General features: G+C 40.6%; 1 protein-coding gene and 1 pseudogene across 2 annotated transcripts in view; both read left to right on the forward strand.

Annotated features, from left to right (window-relative positions):
* The first annotated feature begins 7128 nt into the window (after positions 1-7128).
* Positions 7129-10969, forward strand: LOC137256607 (perlucin-like; annotated as a pseudogene).
* A 7710-nt stretch (positions 10970-18679) lies between these two features.
* LOC137286400 (carboxypeptidase N subunit 2-like) overlaps positions 18680-22205 on the forward strand; it is a 56998-nt gene continuing 53472 nt past the window's right edge. The window contains exon 1 of one of the 2 annotated variants that reach the window (XM_067818248.1): positions 18680-18825. The gene's annotated coding sequence lies outside the window, so the exon portion shown is untranslated. Of the gene's footprint in view, positions 18826-18903; positions 19059-22205 lie in introns of those variants that run through there. The other variant, XM_067818256.1, reaches the window with a different exon arrangement.

Genomic DNA, 22205 nt, shown 5'->3' on the forward strand with positions numbered 1-22205 from the left:
TGCACAACTATCACAGTTTGAAATATGTCATCACTCATCGTGCTTTTGGATGAGCTATAGCTATTTCTGTAAACTGGATGGTTTTACAAATGCGTTTATCTCACATACTCCACCTATCAGATTCTAAAACTGAATCAATGGAAAGGAAGCAATATCGCAATATCGCAATGTCGCTGTATCGCTATGTCGCAATGTCGCTGTATCGCCATATCGTGTCTCTATATTGCAATGTCGCCTTTTCGCGTTATCGCCATATCGCAATGTCGCCCAGTTTTATCGCCATTTCGTGTCGGGATATCACCATTTCGTGTCGTGATATCGCCATTTCGTGTCGGGTTATCGCCATTTCGTGTCTTGTTATCGCCATTTCGTGTCGTGATATCGCCATTTCGTGTCGTGTTATCGCTATATCGTGTCAGGTTTTCGCTATTTCGTTTTCTGGCCGTATCGCAATATCGCTATATCGTGTCGGCGTATCGCAATGTCGTGTCGTGCTATCGCTTTGTCGCAATGTCGCCTTGATTTTACAGGGCGATAAAGCGATGGCCCGAATCAGCCACCATACGTAAGGTTTAATAATCTTCAAAAAAAAAGCGATTGTGCAGAAACCATAAAACGAATCAGGAGAGGAGCTTCTGCAGACAAGAAAACAACAACTAAATTTCAGTAGTAAGAATTAGTAAGACGTCCCCAGCGTTCACCGGAAGCAAAAACTTCCAGGAGCAACAAATACTGGATATTAGTGCTGGTATTGGCATACAACCTGTGATATCTCGATATTTATACCATAGTCACGACGATATATTGTCACAAGGTGTTGTACACCGAGGCTGCGATACGATACGAATCCCGATACAAAGGTGGCGATACGATTCGTCACGCGATACTGACATTTTAAATCTAAACAGCAACTGTAAAACATCTTAAGAAAAAAACAAAACACATTTTAGAGTTTTTCGTCAAATTCCAAGAGCGTTGTTCAGGGATCATTCGGAAACAGATAATTATTTTTATACACGGACTTGTGAATTTTTATAACATGCAAATGCTGTGTCTGACGGTTGACACAAGAAGTTCCGAGAAAACGTTTGCTTATTAAGCAAATAAGTAATCATATATTTTATTTCTGAAACAAAACTAGGTCTTTTTTCTTGACAGGTATCCCGATTTGGCAATATTCAAAGCTTAACATCGCTGTATCGTGGCTCACTGGAAGTATCATATCGGGATATACAACAATGTGAAGACTTTGCATCGATTCACTGAATCGTGACCATGGGTCGATCTTACCGAGACGTAACAATGAATGATTATACCATAACTGGATATGTGATAATGCTGCCGACCTCCCACAATACTGCCAGATAGTTGGATTAATGTTTGATTCACCTGGATAATACTATGGTATTACCCAAGAGTATTTTGCTTGTGTTAATCACATGTGTACCTCATAGATGAGTCTCGTATACACAGCAGACGTGTAACAAGGCAATGTTTTCCGTGTACGCGAAAAAACGTTACCCTCCTGTCTGTATGAATTACTGACAAAAAAAAACTGACAAAAATATGTTAAAAGGCATTAGTTTACTGGAAAGTTGGACGAAACAGCTCATGCAAATCAGTGCAAACTATTTCTCAAATACATTCATATTTAGGTAAAATGCATGTTTTCGGAAGAACTAAAATGTCTTATTTTCTGTTTTAGAGGCATTTTAGAAGTTGCTGAGCTAAAGGTGAAGGAACAAGTTGTATGGATGATCAACTTCTTTATTTTCACAATGGCGACGTTTCGGTATGGATTCTTATACCGTTTTCAAGCATATGGGAGGCGCAGCAGAGATCATTGACCAGTCACGAATTCTGGGATATCATTCGGGTACTCACGGGAGAAGAGCAATAACAAAAGAAACCACCAGTCCACGGAACTTGCTCCGCATCAGTGCCCCTTTAATAACGACACCCTGAGTCTGCTCAGATGGAGGGGAGAGAAGACACCAATTCTTTCCCAGAGGAAGCATGTGTTCGACTATATTTTACAGTGGCATGTAAACACTCTATTTTCAGATATGATATGACATTTATTTTAAGCACTCTGTTTAGTCCTTTGATAAGACAATGTAGTAAATCTTTTAAATGCCATGTGAACATTTTAGCTTTGGGTTCACATCCGTGAAAATAGAGTTTCTATATTTCAAGCAATGATACAGACTTGATTTGACGTAGATTTTCATTTGTGTATAGTAGATTTATCCTTGTATGTAGTAGATTCACTATTGTGACGTAGATTTACACTCTTGTGTAACAATTGTGTGTAGTAGATGTACATTTGTGTGTAGTAGATGTACATTTGTGTGTAGTAGATGTACATTTGTGTGTAGTAGACGTACATTTGTGTGTAGTAGACGTACATTTGTGTGTAGTAGACGTACATTTGTGTGTAGTAGATGTACATTTGTGTGTAGTAGATGTACATTTGTGTGTAGTAGATGTACATTTGTGTGTAGTAGACGTACATTTGTGTGTAGTAGATGTACATTAGTAGATGTACATTTGTGTGTAGTAGATGTACATTTGTGTGTAGTAGATGTACATTAGTAGATGTACATTTGTGTGTAGTAGATGTACATTTGTGTGTAGTAGATGTACATTTGTGTGTAGTAGATGCACATTTGTGTGTAGTAGATGTACATTAGTAGATGTACATTTGTGTGTAGTAGACGTACATTTGTGTGTAGTAGATGTACATTAGTAGATGTACATTTGTGTGTAGTAGATGTACATTTGTGTGTAGTAGATGTACATTTGTGTGTAGTAGATGTACATTAGTAGATGTACATTTGTGTGTAGTAGACGTACATTTGTGTGTAGTAGATGTACATTAGTAGATGTACATTTGTGTGTAGTAGATGTACATTTGTGTGTAGTAGATGTACATTTGTGTGTAGTAGATGTACATTTGTGTGTAGTAGATGTACATTTGTGTGTAGTAGATGTACATTTGTGTGTAGTAGATGCACATTTGTGTGTAGTAGATGTACATTAGTAGATGTACATTTGTGTGTAGTAGACGTACATTTGTGTGTAGTAGATGTACACTAGTAGATGTACATTTGTGTGTAGTAGATGTACATTTGTGTGTAGTAGATGTACATTTGTGTGTAGTAGATGTACATTAGTAGATGTACATTTGTGTGTAGTAGATGTACATTTGTGTGTAGTAGATGTACATTTGTGTGTAGTAGATGTACATTTGTGTGTAGTAGACGTACATTTGTGTGTAGTAGATGTACATTAGTAGATGTACATTTGTGTGTAGTAGACGTACATTTGTGTGTAGTAGATGTACATTTGTGTGTAGTAGATGTACATTTGTGTGTAGTAGACGTACATTTGTGTGTAGTAGATGTACATTTGTGTGTAGTAGATGTACATTTGTGTGTAGTAGATGTACATTAGTAGATGTACATTTGTGTGTAGTAGATGTACATTTGTGTGTAGTAGATGTACATTAGTAGATGTACATTTGTGTGTAGTAGATGTACATTTGTGTGTAGTAGATGTACATTTGTGTGTAGTAGATGTACATTTGTGTGTAGTAGACGTACATTTGTGTGTAGTAGATGTACATTAGTAGATGTACATTTGTGTGTAGTAGACGTACATTTGTGTGTAGTAGATGTACATTTGTGTGTAGTAGATGTACATTTGTGTGTAGTAGATGTACATTTGTGTGTAGTAGACGTACATTTGTGTGTAGTAGACGTACATTTGTGTGTAGTAGACGTACATTTGTGTGTAGTAGATGTACATTAGTAGATGTACATTTGTGTGTAGTAGATGTACATTTGTGTGTAGTAGATGTACATTTGTGTGTAGTAGATGTACATTTGTGTGTAGTAGACGTACATTTGTGTGTAGTAGACGTACATTTGTGTGTAGTAGACGTACATTTGTGTGTAGTAGATGTACATTTGTGTGTAGTAGATGTACATTTGTGTGTAGTAGATGTACATTTGTGTGTAGTAGACGTACATTTGTGTGTGGTAGACGTACATTTGTGTGTAGTAGATGTACATTTGTGTGTAGTAGATGTACATTTGTGTGTAGTAGATGCACATTTGTGTGACGTTGATTTCCGTTTGTGTGCAACAGCTTTACATTTGTGTGTAGCAGACTTACATGTGTGTGACATAGGTTTACACCTTTGTGGGGTATATTTATGTAGAACTCAGTGGTGTAGAGTTTAGCATGCTGGCCTCCGATACCAAAGGCCCAGGTTCGAATCCCTGTGGAGACACCAAACATGTGTGACCCTGGGACTCATCCTGTGTGCTGTCCCTGTCAAGGCACTTCCTTCACACTACACTCAGACCACCCACCTGTATTTTAGGGCACCTGAGAAGCGGATCTGCGGACCTATATGGTTGCGTTTAGCGCGTAATGGCAGCTTTGAAAGAATTCCGCCAGGGTAACAATGTGACGCCACAAAACAACATTGCGTTGGATCCAATTATTATTTACAATTGCGTGTTAAAGATGTTCACTTGTATGCTGTGGGCTAACTCTTGTATAACGCAGATTTACGTGTGTGTGCTGTGATGCTTACACGTGTGCGTAGTAGTTTCACAACTGTGTATAGTGAATTTACGCGTGTGTGTAGTGTTTTTGCACGTGTGTGTAGTGTTTTTGCACGTGTGTGTAGTGTTTTTTGCACGTATGTGTAGTGTTTTTAAACGTGTGTGAGCATTTTGAAATTATGTGTAGCAGATTTGCCTTTGTTTGTATTAGCTGTTTATAAATTCTTATAAATACTTTTATTCACAAATAGTTAGCTGTGTTACCGCAGCCTGTATGAGTTGGTTCTGGCATGTAATAACTGTTCTCACAGCATATAACTGCATTTTTCGGAACTCTATGTTCTCGCAACTAGTAACTCTATGTTCTGCAACTAGTAACTCTATGTTCTCGCAACTAGTAACTATATGTTCTGCAACTAGTATGTGTATGTTCTCGTAACTAATACCTCTGTGCTCTCTCAACCAGTACTTCGGTTCTCTCAGCTAGTAACTGTGCTCTCTCAACTAGTAACTGTATGTTCTCGAAAGGAATAAACACATTTTCTCACCAAAAAAAGCGTATGTTATCCATGTAAAAGCATGGTGTGATGATTGTTATCAGATTTATACACACGCACACTAAGGACTGAATAGTCGAGACTAGATACATCCTGGGCCGATTCATCTACACTACCTCAAACCGAAGGCCCAGGTTCGATTCCACACATGGGTACAATGTGTGAAGGCGATACAGGATTGAGGGACCCACCTTGACTATATACAGACACATTTAGTTAAACAATCTACAAGTGAATAAAGCCTGGGTTGTGTGTTCCACCTTGGCTATATACAGACAAACATCCACACACGCGAACACAGACACACACACCACCTGTGTCCCACGCGATAGCCCCAAACATTGTGTGTGGAGATGAGATCCTCTTTCGATATTGACTGCCACTGGCGTTAATAAACATCACCATACATTCAGCCAAACGAAACCATAAATGGCCAGGAACAGATAAGATATGTACACACTCTGAGCAGTTGGCATATCAGTATTAGAGATGCGAGGTACATATGGTGCAGACCTACCCTCCACATGGAGCCCGAAGTACAGACCAATAAAATGCATAACCCAATATTTGTAGTGCAATTTGGTGTTGACTGCATGTGATTCACCTCCATATAGATGTATAAAATAATAATGTTTCAGTGATTTAGTAGATGCGTACTGAAATTGTTGAACGTTGATTTTCGTGGCTGGTGATCCATACTTGACTTGTATTGGACTATTTCAATATGAGAATATACAATATTATAAAAGAACTTGTTTAAAATGTAATCCCCTGCTGAGCTACTGGATCTGAAATACCAATAGTTGTTTGTTTCTCAAATATCCCCATTTTCAATACTATAGTTAAACACATGTAAATGCCATATACTCGCCAAACTCGCCTGATCGTAATACACCGTGTCACATGACACCTATGTCTTTATGGTATGTGGTGTCATATGACACCTATGTCTTTATGGTATGTGGTGTCACATGACACCTATGTCTGTATGGTATGTGGTGTCACATGACACCCATGTCTTCATGGAACAGTACACGGTGCCACGTGACAACTATGATAGCACACGGCTCATGTGTCCACCACCTGTTCATGCACTAATATATACACAGAACACCTGAGCTCAGCCAAAATGCGAGGACAATTTTGAAAACAACGTGGTCCAGACAGGCACCCAAACCCGTGACTAACTGGAATGCACGTGTAACGCACGTGCTTCACTCAATATTTCCAAAGCTGTGGTGGCATGTTCACGTGCCGTGAATGCGCTAAGCATATTGGGGTATAAATTGTTTGTGAGTTACAGCAAAACTGATTTAAGAAAACGACGTAGAAGAACGAAGACTTTTAGAAACTGCATGACACAGGGTAACTTAAACAGTAACCACGTCGCTGCTAGTCGACACACGTGGCTACTAGTCGACACACGTGGTTACTAGTCGACACACGTGGCCCACAAGCCTTCCTTGCACGTCTGATGTGCTCTATGCGTCATCGATGCACTGTTGTTCTCAATGCCGATGGAGGCATTATTGAGCATGTGACATGGTCGTTTGACCCCTTTCTCGCTTGTGGACTCATGGCGTCAATGTGATTTACATTTCAATTGAAATTCTCCCGACCTGTTATGGTCTCTTGATCCCTACATTAAAGTAGATATGTTCCTTTGACATTGTTATCGTACTTATCAAGTGGGATAATACTTTCACAATGCACAGTTTCTTTATGTGGCTAGTATATATGATTATCAGTGTTTCGGGCGTTAGTATACTTTTTGTCTGTAGTGTATGTGTTCAGTTCTATCTCCCCACAATCGTGGTTCAATTCGTGGTGAACATAATTTGTCCTTTTAATCCATGTTAATACGTGTGACACACCACCTACCCACTGCACTGATTTATACCGCTACTCTGCTCTCAAAGAACATCTGATACCACCACACCTGACATGGATATAAACAACTGTTGGAGCGGTATCACCCGAAGGACAGCTACACAATGACCAAAAACGGCATCTCCCTGCTGGCCGCTATGACGTTCTGTACATGCCTGTCAGTGCAAGGTGTTGTACTTGTATTGTACTAATATTAAACACGTTATATTTGGGAATACATTTTGACAGTAAAGCAAAGATGCCAGAAATTTTGAGTTCAGTTTTGTCCGAGTCTTTGAGAGTGGGAAAGTGTAATTCCAAATATACCATACGTTCCCTAAGTTTGACCGTTTTCTAAAATACATTCATTGCTTTGCCCATGGGAGCCGTGCCAGAGGTACACAAAGTCTGTCATCTGTTGTCAGATTGACATGGTTGGGCAGGGCCCGGTAGATTACGTCGCTCATTCCGTGAAATGCCGGATGAAACTCAGTCAAGCAAACACTATAATCTGGGTGTTACCTCAAACGTAACGAATGTTGCATTTGACCACTTTCAAACAGACACTGTGCAGTAGTATTGTGCATTCAAGTGCTTATCTTGTCTATGTATCCCGCCATGTCAAAAAGCTTCGTTTGCCACATTCATCAATATTCCAGCTGTATGGCGGCAATGAGCAAATAAGTGAGAGAGTGAATGTGGTTTTACCTAGCTTTTAGAAATGTCACTTTTAGCAATGTCACGGCGGGGAAGCCCAGAAATAGGCTCATTGTCCCCATGTGGGAATCGAACCCGGTTCGTCGTTTTAACCCCACGATCTACAGAAGTGGGATACGAAGACGTGCCCTCCAAGTCAGAGAACCTGGCCATCCGATCCCGCTAGTCGCCTCTTAAAACAAGCACGCTACAGAGCCGTTCTAACACGGGTGTCCTGTCAAAAGACAATATGTATCCAGGTGTTATGCCGAATCAAACAAGAAGAGACAGTTATTGGACTATGGTGTAACTGACGGACACTGCCAGTGATATCACGTGCATGATAACAATGAGTGTCTCAAGGCAGGTGTAGCTGATGTCTCCAGAGGTTGCAGTTCGACGGTTGACAGACTGGAGAATTAGGCGTGCATTTGCTTCCTCTTGCTGGGCAGTTCAATGAATTATTCACCCTTGTTTGTTTGTACTGGCCTGAAATGCCCCCCCCCCCCCCCCCCCCCGAACTTTGTGAGACACGGGCCTTCCTGCTACCAGTTCTCAACAATCACCGGAACATACGACCCTGCCCGAGTAAGATTTCCATTTCGGATTCAGTAAATGTTCGATGAGTTAGTGAACGTTGATTACGTCACGCGTAGAGGAACTGAAACAACAAAGAAACCACTTGTACACAAGGACTGGAACAGCCGCGACATTGGGTGACAGAATGAACAAAATCATAAAGTGGGACACTGTTATGACAATGTGGCAGTAATAGCACACAAAAATTAAATTTTAAATTTGGCTTCAGACATTGATGGGAGTCGAACCCGGGTCTTAAGCGAGACCTAAGTGAAGACTTTAACTAGTTGACTAACCCGACGTCCCCACTTGGCGTGACGTACAGTACCTCTAAAACGTTAGACAAATTGTCTGCCAGAAGGTATGTATCTAGTGTATATAACCCCCTCTATCTGTTGGAACTGGATAAACATGTATGCTACTTGCTCGGATTATCAATCAGTGCATAACGGGCGGTAACAAATTGTCTTCAATTGTCTGATACTTATCGAGCTTTCAACCTGTCGTTCTTGTTATGACGTGACCATAAGCCTGTGCAATGAAATTTTATGAAATCACCATGACACATTTACGGTTCCTTTCAGTCCAAGTGCAAACTGCTTGGAGGAGACCTTGCCAAGATTACAACTAAAGAGGAACACGATTTCATCAGGAGCACTGCCCCACGTTAGTATGACATGGGTTGTATGCAAGGGCTACTAAAGTGGAACCACTTGCACAAAGCGATCTTAGCGTGAGGATGAAGGTTTGGTTTGTTGTTTAGCACCGCACTCAGCAATATTCCAGCTGTATGGCGGCGGTATGTAAATGATTGAGTCTGGATCGGACAATCCAGTGAAAAAAAACCCATTAGCGTCGATCTACGCAGTAGGAATGCGGTGACATGATTCAAGCACGTCAGCCACCCGATCTCGTTAGTCGCCTGTTACACGTATAGGCTACTGAGCACCAATTCAAACCGAGATCTTCACGGGTCTAGGATGAAAGTAACTATACCACATAAGCCCATTACTTTAGCTTTAGTGGCAGGATTACTCGGCGCGAGTCTGCCCTGACTGGTTTAGCTCCAAGCTGTGCCTTTACCCGGCTGCTGTTGTACACACCAGTCTTGGTGCTAACGCTGCCTCAAGTCTATGTTAAGATATGGGAGGTACGGCCACCTTAGCACTAAGATGGATTTGTACAATGGCGCCCTTCTCCATCTGATGGTGATGATTACGATTTGTTCATGATAGAGACGGAAAGGTCCTGTCAACTCCGCTTTTGATTTTCTGATATTACAGAAAGTGATGTTCTTGCGAATAAAGTTAGACAGGTTTCCAATCTACTTTTGTCGTTTCTCATCTCACATCTTTTCTTACAATGAAATAATCTGAGACCTTTCCGTGATGAAGAATTTTATTGATAAATTCGTAGTTTGATCAGGACAAGCCAAGGGAAATGCGCCCTAGTGTTCAAATAGCGACGTACATAGACGTGTGCGTGTGCGTGTGCGTGTGCGTGCTTGAGCTAACATGCATGGCTTGCATGATGTGCACTGTCATTAGAAGAGTGGACGGAGTGAAGTATGAATACTGGTCATATTCTCTACGCTGCGTAACCCCACTTGCGCTTCGGTTTGGCTGTGATCAGACCGCTCTTCACCTCCATTACCCCTGCCAGCTTCCGGTTCAAAGCAGTGAAGGAACAAGTCATTCTTCCGTATGGTATACATAAAGAGTTACCTCCCGTGATTCATACGCCCACTAAGTCAGAAGGGTGTTTCTTGTAGAATAAATGTTACAAAAGATCTAACAGTAACGCCGACACTTAAGACAAATACAATCCAACAGAATTATGATGAAATTAGGCAATATGGTATAGCTTTATTTTGTGCTTATTCTTGTTCCTTCATTCCGTTCAACCGGAAGCTGGCAGGGGTAATGGAGGCGAAGAACGAACTGAATACCACGAGTTGCGCTTAAAATGTTGAATAAAACATATTTCACGTAAGTAATTATTACATATGGGGTTGGAAATCGGAGAGCAAAACCTAGTGAGGAAATGGGAGCGTACCTTTGATGGTGGCGATATTTTATTTTGACATGAAAAATACTTTTTGAACCGAAGCGAGGGAAGTGCGTTGCCAACCTTTGCTCGCATTGCTCGCATATATGAAGACTGTTCATTTTCTCTACGCTGCGCAACCACCTTTGCGCTACAGTTTGCCTGTGGTCTGACATACCACGAGCTGCGCTTAGAATGTTGAATAAAGAATATTTCCCGTGATTAATTGCTCAACATGGGGTGAGCACAACCAAGTGAAGAAATGGGTGTATACCTTTGATGGTGGCGATATTTTATTTTGACATGAAAAATATGTACGTTGCCAACCTTTGCTCGCTTCGATAGCATGTAAGAAGACTGGTCATTTTCTCCACACGCCGGCACACACTCACATATTTAAGTTCCACTCGCTTTCTGTTCTCAGGTGTCTACTACTTCGTAGGGGCCACTGACCTCTGTCTAGGGTGAAAATGGACCTGGGAGGGTGAGGCAATAGAGATCGCCTACAGTGACTGGGCGCCAGGTCAGCTAAACAGTGTCTCGGAACACTGCATGGACTTGATGAAACGCTATGACTACAAGATGAACGATGCACCGTGTGGTGCCAAACTTATTTTCATTTGTGAGCAGCCTGCCAAGTGTTAATACCTGGAAAATAAAAACAGAAAGTTTGAAGGGATATATTGCAGTTATTGCGGATTTTGGATGGAGCATCAGTGCAATATATAACTGTTGAAATGTCGCCCTTGTGTAAAACATCAAACGTTATTTAAAACAGCACTAAGCGACAACAGGGCAATGTGCATTGTCATGTATTAATTCTTTTCTTTGCTATTTGCTTGTTAGTATGTCCCCTCTAGGCTTCCGTAGGCTAGCATGTCCTGAACAATAAAATGAGATCGTAAGTCACTGTGGCTGGGTTACTTGTTAGGTCTAAAGAATATAAACGGTGTCAGTTAAAACGTCTCGGAACATGCTGAATAGTCATACAAACTGTACCCGCGAAGATCCGGGTCAAGACTGATCTCCAGCAAACCATGCTAAGTGGATCGGGTGGTCAGGTTGGGTGACACATGCCCTCGTATCCCACTCACGTCAGTCGATGGTGATGCTGTTGTTCCATTTATGTCTGGTCCAGACTTGATTATTTACAGACCGCCGTCATATGGCTGGGTGCGGCGTAAAGTAACAAACAAGATCCTTAATCACAAGAATCCATCTAACAACCGTGGAGATATAGGTTTCAGGTGTCCCTCAGCTACTTGCAGCGTTAGCTATGCTTGTCGTAAGAGGCGATCACAGATCAAGTCTGACAGGCTTCTTAGGTGTATTCCCTCGTATCCCCATTGTTCAGATCGGTGTTTGTGGTAGCAAACAAACGCGATGCACATGAACGCGATCACAGAACGCTCTACGTCTATATGTGACTTTTGATGTGCCTCACACCATATTTATTCTAAGCAAACGTTTTTTTGTAGAAAGTCCAGTATTTGTGTCTCGTTATTGAAAATGTACCCGTGTTGTGAACCTCTTCAGCAACCCAAGTGTCTTTTTGGATTTTTGGAGACGACCTCACAACGCTGACGTGTCCCAGTCGAGTGGCTGGATGATCATTATGTCAATCAGAGGATTGTCAGGTCCAGGCTGTTAACTGACTACCCGCCGTCATAGCGCTGAAACACCGTGGCCTTCAACAACAACCAACGCCAGCAACAGTGACAGAAGATGCTGTAAAATCTTGCACAAGCACTTCTGTGTTTTAACCCATGTGCAAAAACAGAGATTTTTGCTTCGTTTTGCAGCACAAATCCATAAAGTAAGAAATGAACGAGTGTCAAGTGCTTCTCTGTTAGAAGATGATCTTTAACACATGCATTACATATCCATACGGCATGAGGCTTAAATAGTCCAAAGACGAACTGGTTTCATCAATCACGTGACATATCAGAGACACACAGTGATCATTAGATTGACTGGCTGATTTTTTAACGACACTGTCAGTGAAATCCCGGTGGTGGTGTGTGGAGAGCCAACAAGCATAAAGATATTAATATATCTTAAAAAAAAAAAATAGAAAAATAAAATGCATCAACATGTCCAGGGCACAAAATATCCTTCTTCCTTTCAGTATTAGCAAGCTGTATGGCAAATACAATAGTGTAGGTAGTACATTTTTCATTTTAAAAAAAATATAATTACATTTATACATTGTGATATCCGCCATTTCCTTTTAAGCTAAATGACAATCGTCATGGACAGTGATGTAATTATCAAGTCTCAGGTGTATGTAGCATACTTTCTGGACGTCTTTGAACATATCCATTCAGAACACAACTTATATTAATCAACGAATTCATAGATTAATTTGCCCTTTCGCAAGTTGCTTTGCTTTCGGGATATGCTATATTCATTTCAAAACCACGTGAACATGGGGTGGCCATGTAGTAGAAACGGTGTAAAGGTATTCTCACTCACTCTAAAATAATGACGGAAGGTTGTGCGGTATGATTACTAAATGTAAAATCTCAAACAATAACAAACTTGTCAGAGGAACACCTTTGCAGTAATTGCACTGAACTTTGTTTCCCCTTTCTGTAACACGATTTCGTCAAGGTCACACCTCCCCACATTGTAGCATTTAGAAGTCATTGAGTGAGTAAAGTTCCATGTCTCTTTTAGCAATATTCCAGCAAATATCACGGGAGACGCCAAAACTCTGCTTCACACATGCTATCCGTGTAGGGAATCGAACCCGGGTCTTCGGCGTGAAGAGCGTTAACTTTAACCATTAGGATACCCCACTTCCCTGTGTTTTTGAAAAGTATAACTGGGTTTAGAAGGTGTTGTCGATATATGTTTAGCAATTGCAGTTAGGAACAAATAATCAAACTGACAGTAAAACTATATCAAGTGTTGTGAAGATTGGAACAACGATCGATAGCGTAGGGTATAAAACTCTTCAACAGATTCTCGTCTTATATAATCACTCCGTTTTTCTCGACGTTCGGATGAATCGATGAGGATTACTCAAGTAAAGAGGACAGGCAGAAGGGGGCTCACCTCCGCGTGCACAAGGGGTGCACGTGAGCATGTGGCTGTGAGTGTGCGCAACTGGACATGAGATGTGAGTATGCATGTGTGCTTACGCGCGCACATGTGAGTACGTGACTTAGTAGACCCAGCAGATGTTGTTTCTTTAAAAACATGTTTTCCTGACACCTGACATGTGTCCAGCGAAGTTTAAGGCAGTTATTCTTTCCGGATTACTTTTTCCAAAGGCATTTTAGAAGTTGGAAAGTACAATACTGACAATTCTGTTGACCACCTTTCTTCCTTTGTGACAAATAAACTATATATAATTTTCACTGTAACAAATAACAGATATACCCATTTAAATCAAAAAGGAGTCCTGTGGAAATCTAGACTTGCTTCATTTAGGGCTTTAGCATCGCAAGGAGGGCCAGGCGATAAGGAAAATTATGTGGTTCAGGGACTGTAACACAGACTTTTCTGAGTGCAACAACGCTTTTACCAGATTGTTGTAAATCAAGAATTCGAAAACCATTCCCAGGACCAAAAATGTGAAACGGTCTGTTGGGATTGTAAAAAAGGCTGATACAAACAAGAATCTCTGGTCCAAAGGCGGATTATACTCAATTCTTCTCCCTTCTCCAAATCATTTCAATGAATTTGCCAAATGTACTTTGTTCTCCGTTATTCTTTTATTCATCACTGATCTAAACCTCAGTCTTGACCCTTGACCCTCGTTCTGAGTACACTCTTAATCAAACTTTGACCTCTGTCTGCAGGCATCAAATATATTCAAAAACTGTCAGTCAGACGATTCAATGAATCAATTACGAAACAAGCAAGATTAAAACAGCGTCAAGTGCCTGTGAGTATGTTTTGACACATTCCACAAAAACAGGACGTGTGTTGATGGCAGTTACAAGATGGCCGTTTTACAGTTTTTGTCCTTTATAAAACTCACGCTCGGTTTTAAGAGGGCTTAGGGGATTTGGCTATAAATAGGAACGCCCAAAGGTGGTGATGCAAGAGGTCAAGATGAGCGTTTATTGACCACTTATGACTTGACCATCTGCTGAACTGACTGGGGTCATTAGCTAACGCGTTGTGACGCTGGGGGATTGTAGGCGCTCATCTGTGAACTCCGTTGTTCAATCATTGTGAGGCCCTTCAAGCATGACCATGATGATAAGACCAAAAGTCATTCAAATTTATCAGAAACATTTTCACTTTTGGCATTAGATTGTAACATATAATGAAATTCTAAAATTATGAAAAGAACTATAACATTGCATAAAGTTATTCATTTACATTATTCATTTTTTTCTGAAAAGTTAGGAAAGATACTGTTGAAGACACTTAACCAAGGTTTTCAATAATCTGCACTAACATATTAGATACTGAATGGCTCCAACGGTTGGAAAAAATACCAACATGTAAAAGTTTCCAAAATTGGGGTTTCTAACTCAAGAGTTCCAAAGTGGTTATCGTATATATTTCTCCAAAACTGCAAAGGGAAAATTATTTTGAAAAACATCTTTTTTTTCCATAGGAGAGGCTATACAGGAATGACCCTAGGACTGAAATCTGTCTTACGAGTAATTCACGCTGTCGTATGATATGGTGATACAACTGCTGTAGCTCATTTGCTGATGTGGACGAGCTTCACTTTACAGATGAACAGCTCCTGACCATGGGCAAGTATGTTAGTTTCCAAATGTGTGTCACACTGGCATAATCTGCATCAATTAAAAGTAATTACATGTATAAGTATCTGTGTATACTCGTATACAACCGCTGGTGGAGTTTGTGAAATCCACACATACTATCACAATATGTACTCTTTCACAGAATACCTGTAAAGAAAGTCATCCACCCAAACTAAAAGACTTACAGACTTCAGGAAACATGTGGTTTAAATACGCCACGATGGAAATCACTTTCTACACAGTCAATTGGGACAATATCTTGTTGGAATGTTTTGGGGAAAGACGTGAACATCCACACAAGCTATGCTCGTTGTGAAAGGAAGGAACAGGGTCGAATGGACAGACTTGTTGGCTGATGCAGGTCATTGTAACCCCACTGCGTATTTAGCGATGCTCATGATACCAATCACTGGATTGTTTCGCCAGAATCAGTGTTGTATACAGATCACTGATATACAGTTACAATATTTCTGAGAGCAGCTTTAAATACCAAACAAACCATCCAGCAAAAGAGATCAAACATCGGATTATACATTATGTATTTCCCGTGTCGCTTGTCCCATCAAAACCCATCTAACCAACCTTTGCCAATCAAACCTCAATAGCTGCATGGCTGTTATGAAACACACGGACGAAAGGTCTAGTACAGAAGCGTGTGCATTGTAGATGTACGTATGGCCAGAGGTTAGGGGCTAGAGGGCAAGTACAGTTGTGTGTTTGTTGTAGCTGTACACAGAGGTTACGGGCTAGAGGGCTAGTACAGTTGTGTGTTTGTTGTAGCTGTACACAGAGGTTAAGCATAGCTGGGGTAATAAAGTCAGCCTTGGTTGTTGAGATCCAGATAAGGTGTGGTAGAACGTCATGTTCGAGATCATTGCACATGATTACTTCACGTACAATATATGGCCACGCACAAACGTGCGCGTGTATGTGTGTGCGCGCGCGAGCTTGTTGTGGGAGACGGGAAGGATGCTGCTAATACAGCAGTACCAGCCCACCGAGATGACGTGATGACGTGATGGCGAGGGCATCCTGCTCGGATACTGAGTCCCAGTCGACCTGTCGTTTAGCGTCTTTTGGTATCATTCGGACAGGATCGAACCCCAAGCCTTCCTCTCTCCGGCAGACACTATGCCCGTTAAACTACAGAAGCGGCTAGATCTGAGGATACACGATCACGCTGCATATTCTGCACCTGCGAGTACCAGTGGTGATATCCACTGGTGACATTGGGGTCCAGAGTGGTATATACTGATCAAAACAAGTTAAGGAACAAAGTAAGTTTTGCTATCAGTATGAAGCCATGGTGTACATGCCTCCCAGTAAACTCGCAGACATAGGCGCGTCTTGAATTAATGTCTTCATGTTGTTCTTTCACAACCGTCAGCATGAACTATTGGTATTGGACTATAATGTCTACGAAAACCTTCTAATTATCCTAAACTTAATCACTAACGTCTGCATCAAAACTAGCTTTGTATCAAGTTGACCAGTCTTGCCATACTGCTTCAATGTCTTAAACATTTCGTACACGCATCAAAGAGAACTTTCACTTTGCGACTTTGGGAGGAAGTTTTTAAATTAGCGCCAATTTTCTAAAGTACCTACACAGATGGTTTGAATCAACGAAGACCCTCGCCACGGCACAGAAGACAAGGCGTCTACTGTTGTTATGGCAATTGAGACGATTCCTTGTTCACGTGCTTTTGTTGTTCGCACCGCTGTCGCCACGGACCTTTGAACGTTGCCAGGTGGTGATTTCATTCGCGCCTTCGTCACTTACCTCCCTTGGATGGAAAAACCAACACCGAATGACCAAATGCATCTGTCAAAATAATTCCATAGACTCTAGTGCCTGTATGCATTTTACGGAAGAATTTCAGTCTTCTTAGCTTTCTTAAACTACTGTATAAATAGAATTATATAATGTACATTCACTTTATCATTAGCCAAGCTATTCATACAAATGAATCACATGCCTGCTGCACGTGCAAATCGGTCGTCATCCAACAATTGAGGCAGCTCTTCCTTTCACGGTATTACCAACAGACAATCGCAAAAAAACCCCGCATACTTGAATTTATGTTTTCTGGACAAATCAAAATGTTAGCAATCAATATCCAGTGACGATTTTATCGTTAATTATACAGTAGAGACTACCCAAAGAGCTCCAACAAAGTGAGGACTGTCCGCCCACTCCTATCACACAGCCTCTGTATGAGCAAACTTAATTCATATCATATGCATCGATTGTATTGACAACAGATGCGAATTTGTAATTGTGAAAGTTTAAGCGTGATAAAACGAAGACATAGAAATGGCTTCAAAGACATTCTTGCATATATAATTTTAAAATGTAGCACATTTCGGATTTCCTTGTCGCAGCCATTTAAATTACCAAGAACGTCACTTCGATGTAAAGACGTTCCGTCGGGTCTGAATTTCCATGTTCGATTTATGACGTTACCGAAGCAAACACAATGGAACGCAGATAGTCAGCCCCACACCTCAAGACTGATCGACCTCACGGGCAATAAACCAGATGGTCCCTGGGAACTTGAAAGGACACATTCCGATTTGTATTTATTTATACATGTAATGATTTTGTTTTCCATGCATATTTAGACTCTATGACTCTCGATGCAAGTTCATAAATTCAAACAAGATGTGAGATCGTTTCAGAAGTTTTTTTCATGCAGTTTTCATAATGAAAATCAAAAAAGGCCGACAATATTTTAAACTGAAGGGAAAAACAAACATTATCTACTTTGTAGTTCATGGAACTGAAAGCATAAACATCAGTTGTTTTATGTGAGTATGGGTAAAACTCCACCTTACATCCCTGTATGAGTTCCTGACAGTAATGGGAAGCACACTTTCTTTTGCTCTTTAGCCACGTTCATTCACACAAGTTTAATTACATTGTAAATAAGATTGTTTCAATTTGAAACACTGACCATGAAAATTTACTTATTCCAGTACAAGCGTGCACCTTTAAATAATCAAAAACGCTCCCAACATCTCTTAAAACACTCCTCCACGCTGTCAAGAAGATGAGGTCGCTTTATCACATGACGGGACAGCTCATACGATAACCTTCAGCGTTACAATTAAGGAAGCCTGCTTCCTTGTCAACTTCTGAGGGATGCGGTTCTCGAAAATATCAGATTAGACGAGACCGTCTGATTAACAGCTCTTTAACACGTCTAACATACTTTCTGATAGGTCTACCTGTCGTACTGAAAATCACAAAAAATGAAACTGTAACATCGAGCGAAAAACACTGATTGGTTGTGATTAGATCGAATAATGTTATCGCGAGAAAACATATCGCACACTTGACACCTCGCTACCGGCCTCCGCAACGTTAGAGACAGTTTTGTTGTTAGCGAGATACTATCAGGAAATCGTTGCCCTTTACTTCCCGGTATCAGTACCTTTCAGGACAAGGTAAACAAATACCGGCCTCATTGCCCCCAAACATTTCCATCTCTGAACGCATCGTAGCACGCTATAACTGGTAAATGTCTCAATCAGAACCTCCCAATCAACAGGCGGCGCTTTTGATCTCAGCGGGGCGCTTGTCCATCATGATTTACGACATTAACAACTTCCGCCCACCTTTAGCGTGGTCACGTGACCGAATCAGTCTAGCATGGCGTCGCTGGGAGTTTACCTTTCAGAGTGTTGACAGTCGCTCACCTGTTTGTTTTTGGCGATACTGAAGCGGTGTTACACTGGACCCTTGGCTCTGTGTTCGAACTGGTAAGTGTATTTGAATATCATGGTCCAAATTAGCCCCTCGGACGCCCTACAAGCACGTGCGGCTCGCGTGTGGAGTTCGTTCAACAGGTGAGACAGAAATGTTGGCGAGGAAAGTTTCCTGGGGTACAGCAAATTGGTTCGTTGTCTGTCACAGTTGGATATATTCGTCACGATAGACTCACAGTTTGATGTCTGCTGTGATCAGTATGTTTTGTTCCAGTGTTTTGAATCGGGTAAGATGTTCTTTACTAGCGTTCAAACAATTTCAAGCATTTAATGCTATCGGGCGACAACATGTTATTGACAGGCGACGCTAACTAGACAGATCACATGCAGGTCAATGCCAGCACGCCTTAGTGGCTGCATTCAGAGATATATACACTTATCTCATATGATTTCAATTCATGTTAAAATGTGAGTTGTCGTTTGTTCCTTTGTGAAGCTATTACGCGTGCAGCTTCTTAATGACAAATTACCCATCTTGAGATATTTTTTTATCAAAATCAGTAAAGTTAGTTTTGATTTATGACAACAGGAAATATATTCTGCAACTATCTGACGGGTGGGGGAAGCTTCATAGGCAACTCAGAGTATATGTAAGTTGGGTATATAGGGTGATGTCAGTGTAGGCGATAAACTGTTTATGCTATCATGATCAACATTTATGGATCTGATATATAGGACAGTGTCAGTGCCACAGAAATGCTTACAGCTAGTAAAGATCTGTGTAGCTTATAGGGCAAAACTTGATGAATTTCATGTCTTGACTGGATTGCTTTGTCTGTGTAGATACTGACAGTATTTTGTTATCACTCAACATGGTCAATAAGTATTGTTATATCATGTATATTGTCATACTTTTTGATGTGTTGGTACTCAACTGTCCAATGAATGACACCCTTGTGTTATACCATGTCAGTGTATGTGTTATACCATGTCAGTGTATGTGTTATACCATGTTAGTGTATGTGTTGTACCATGTCAGTGTATGTGTTATACCATGTCAGTGTATGTGTTATACCATGTTAGTGTATGTGTTATACCATGTCAGTGTATGTGTTGTACCATGTCAGTGTATGTGTTGTACCATGTCAGTGTATGTGTTATACCATGTTAGTGTATGTGTTGTACCATGTCAGTGTATGTGTTATACCATGTTAGTGTATGTGTTATACCATGTCAGTGTATGTGTTGTACCATGTCAGTGTATGTGTTATACCATGTCAATGTATGTGTTATACCATGTATGTGTTATACCATGTTAGTGTATGTGTTATACCATGTCAGTGTATGTGTTATACCATGTCAGTGTATGTGTTATACCATGTCAGTGTATGTGTTATACCATGTTAGTGTATGTGTTATACCATGTCAGTGTATGTGTTGTACCATGTCAGTGTATGTGTTATACCATGTCAGTGTATGTGTTATACCATGTTAGTGTATGTGTTATACCATGTCAATGTATGTGTTATACCATGCTAGTGTACGTGTTATATCATGTCAGTGTACATGAGCCTGTAATTACCAGGATTGTTTTATGAGGCCTCAGTCGGGCTTAGGCTTAGGTTACTTGAAACATGTGTTTGAAAACATGGGGAAATGATGATATGTGTCACCTATACTATGTACATAGTAATGATATATAGCATGATCACCCTGGAATCAAATTGGTGCATCGGCAATTGATATTCTTTGAATATTGTTAAAAGCAAGATAAGACAGTAGGCATCACTTAAGGCTTTCCAACCATTTGATCTGACACTTACATAGCTGATGTAATGGAAATACTTTTCTACGTTGTGTTAAACCACTCACTCACTCACTTTATTACTTGGGCGTTGGGGAATCCTAGTGGTTAAAGCATTCCCTTGTTATGCTGAAGACCACGGTTTGATTCCACATATGAGTACAATGTGTGAAGCCCATTTCTGGTGTCACTCACTCACTCAGAGACAGAGATTAGAGATGACATTACAGTTGGGTAAATATTAATCTTCAGTAATGGAGGCAAAGACTGTGTCAAAGATCACTGCTATGTAAATTCAAGCCCAATAACTGGGACAAAACATTGTTAAATTTTGACATTCACAGGGTGCAAGTACATTGAAATGTAGGTTCATTTTCAGGATCAAGTTCCCGTTACTTGCACTGGTGCACGTTTCATATGGCTAAATCAAGCCCTCATCAGTATCACTGGCTAGCTGATGCCCATAAATAGTTAACAATATTTCAGTGGACATCCTGGTTTGATCCAGGCTTTACCTACCAAGGTGTGTCTTTGAACAGGGGTGTGGGGTGGATTGGATTTGTTGGTCAGGCTTTTTGACTGATATGAGACATTTCATCATATCCCGATCATGCACTTGATATCAATCATTGTCGTTTTTTAGTTCTAATTTGACTGCCATCCTATTACTGGAATATGCTATATCACACCTTTCACCCTGTGGGTTACAATTAGGTTAATTATGTTCATGATTTATCTATTGGGAAAGGTGGTGAATGATTATTTTTATTGAGAAGCATGTACAATGTAAGTGAACCCTCTAAAATTCCTGTAAACAGTATGTGACACCCCATTCCCACCCCATCCACGCAGCTTGTCATGTACTAATTCGATGACCCCTCCTTCTCTTCTCATAATCTTTAAGCATAATTGTTTCTAATATTTACAGAATTTGCCGACCATTTAAAGTTCTACCTCCCCTTAAGAAAATTATTGACCACCACCTTAAAACTGTCAAAAAATTTGGCCACATTTACCTAATCTAAAATCGCTCTCAAACTGAAATTAGATGTTATGTGGAGACAAAACAGTGTCTTTCAAAACAGAGTTGTCATGACCAGGAGACTAATAGCGTGCGAAACAACAATCGTGACAAGTTAGGCAACTCTGGTCACCCCCTTGGGATCGCTGAAATTCATGTCACATTTACAGATCACTGGAGATTAATGACTCAACAAACAGGTGTTCACTCTGAAAACAAACTTGTTTGAATTCCAGTGATAATGTTTAAACATTACACCAGTGCCAGCGTGCCCAGCAATTCAGCTGGAAATTAGCCACGGCTCATTACTTGTCCAGTGTTACAGGTTTATTCAAGGTGTTAGCGACACCTTAACACATGTTTGACACCTACAGTGATAAATGCAGGAGGCTCTTGACATGTTATATCATTTGATTGTAGAATTTGGTGAGTTAGTTAGTTTGTTTTTAAGGTGTTTTAAGCAGTATTCCAGCAAAATCATGGCAGGGGACGTCAAAATGGGCTTCACACATTGCACCCAAGACAGGAATCAAACCGGGTCTTTTGGGTGATGAGTGAAGGATTCAATTATTAGGCTACCACACAGATTTGTTGATGAGATGTTACATC

This window comes from Haliotis asinina, chromosome 1, assembly GCF_037392515.1.
Source record: "Haliotis asinina isolate JCU_RB_2024 chromosome 1, JCU_Hal_asi_v2, whole genome shotgun sequence".
NCBI lineage: Eukaryota > Metazoa > Mollusca > Gastropoda > Lepetellida > Haliotidae > Haliotis > Haliotis asinina.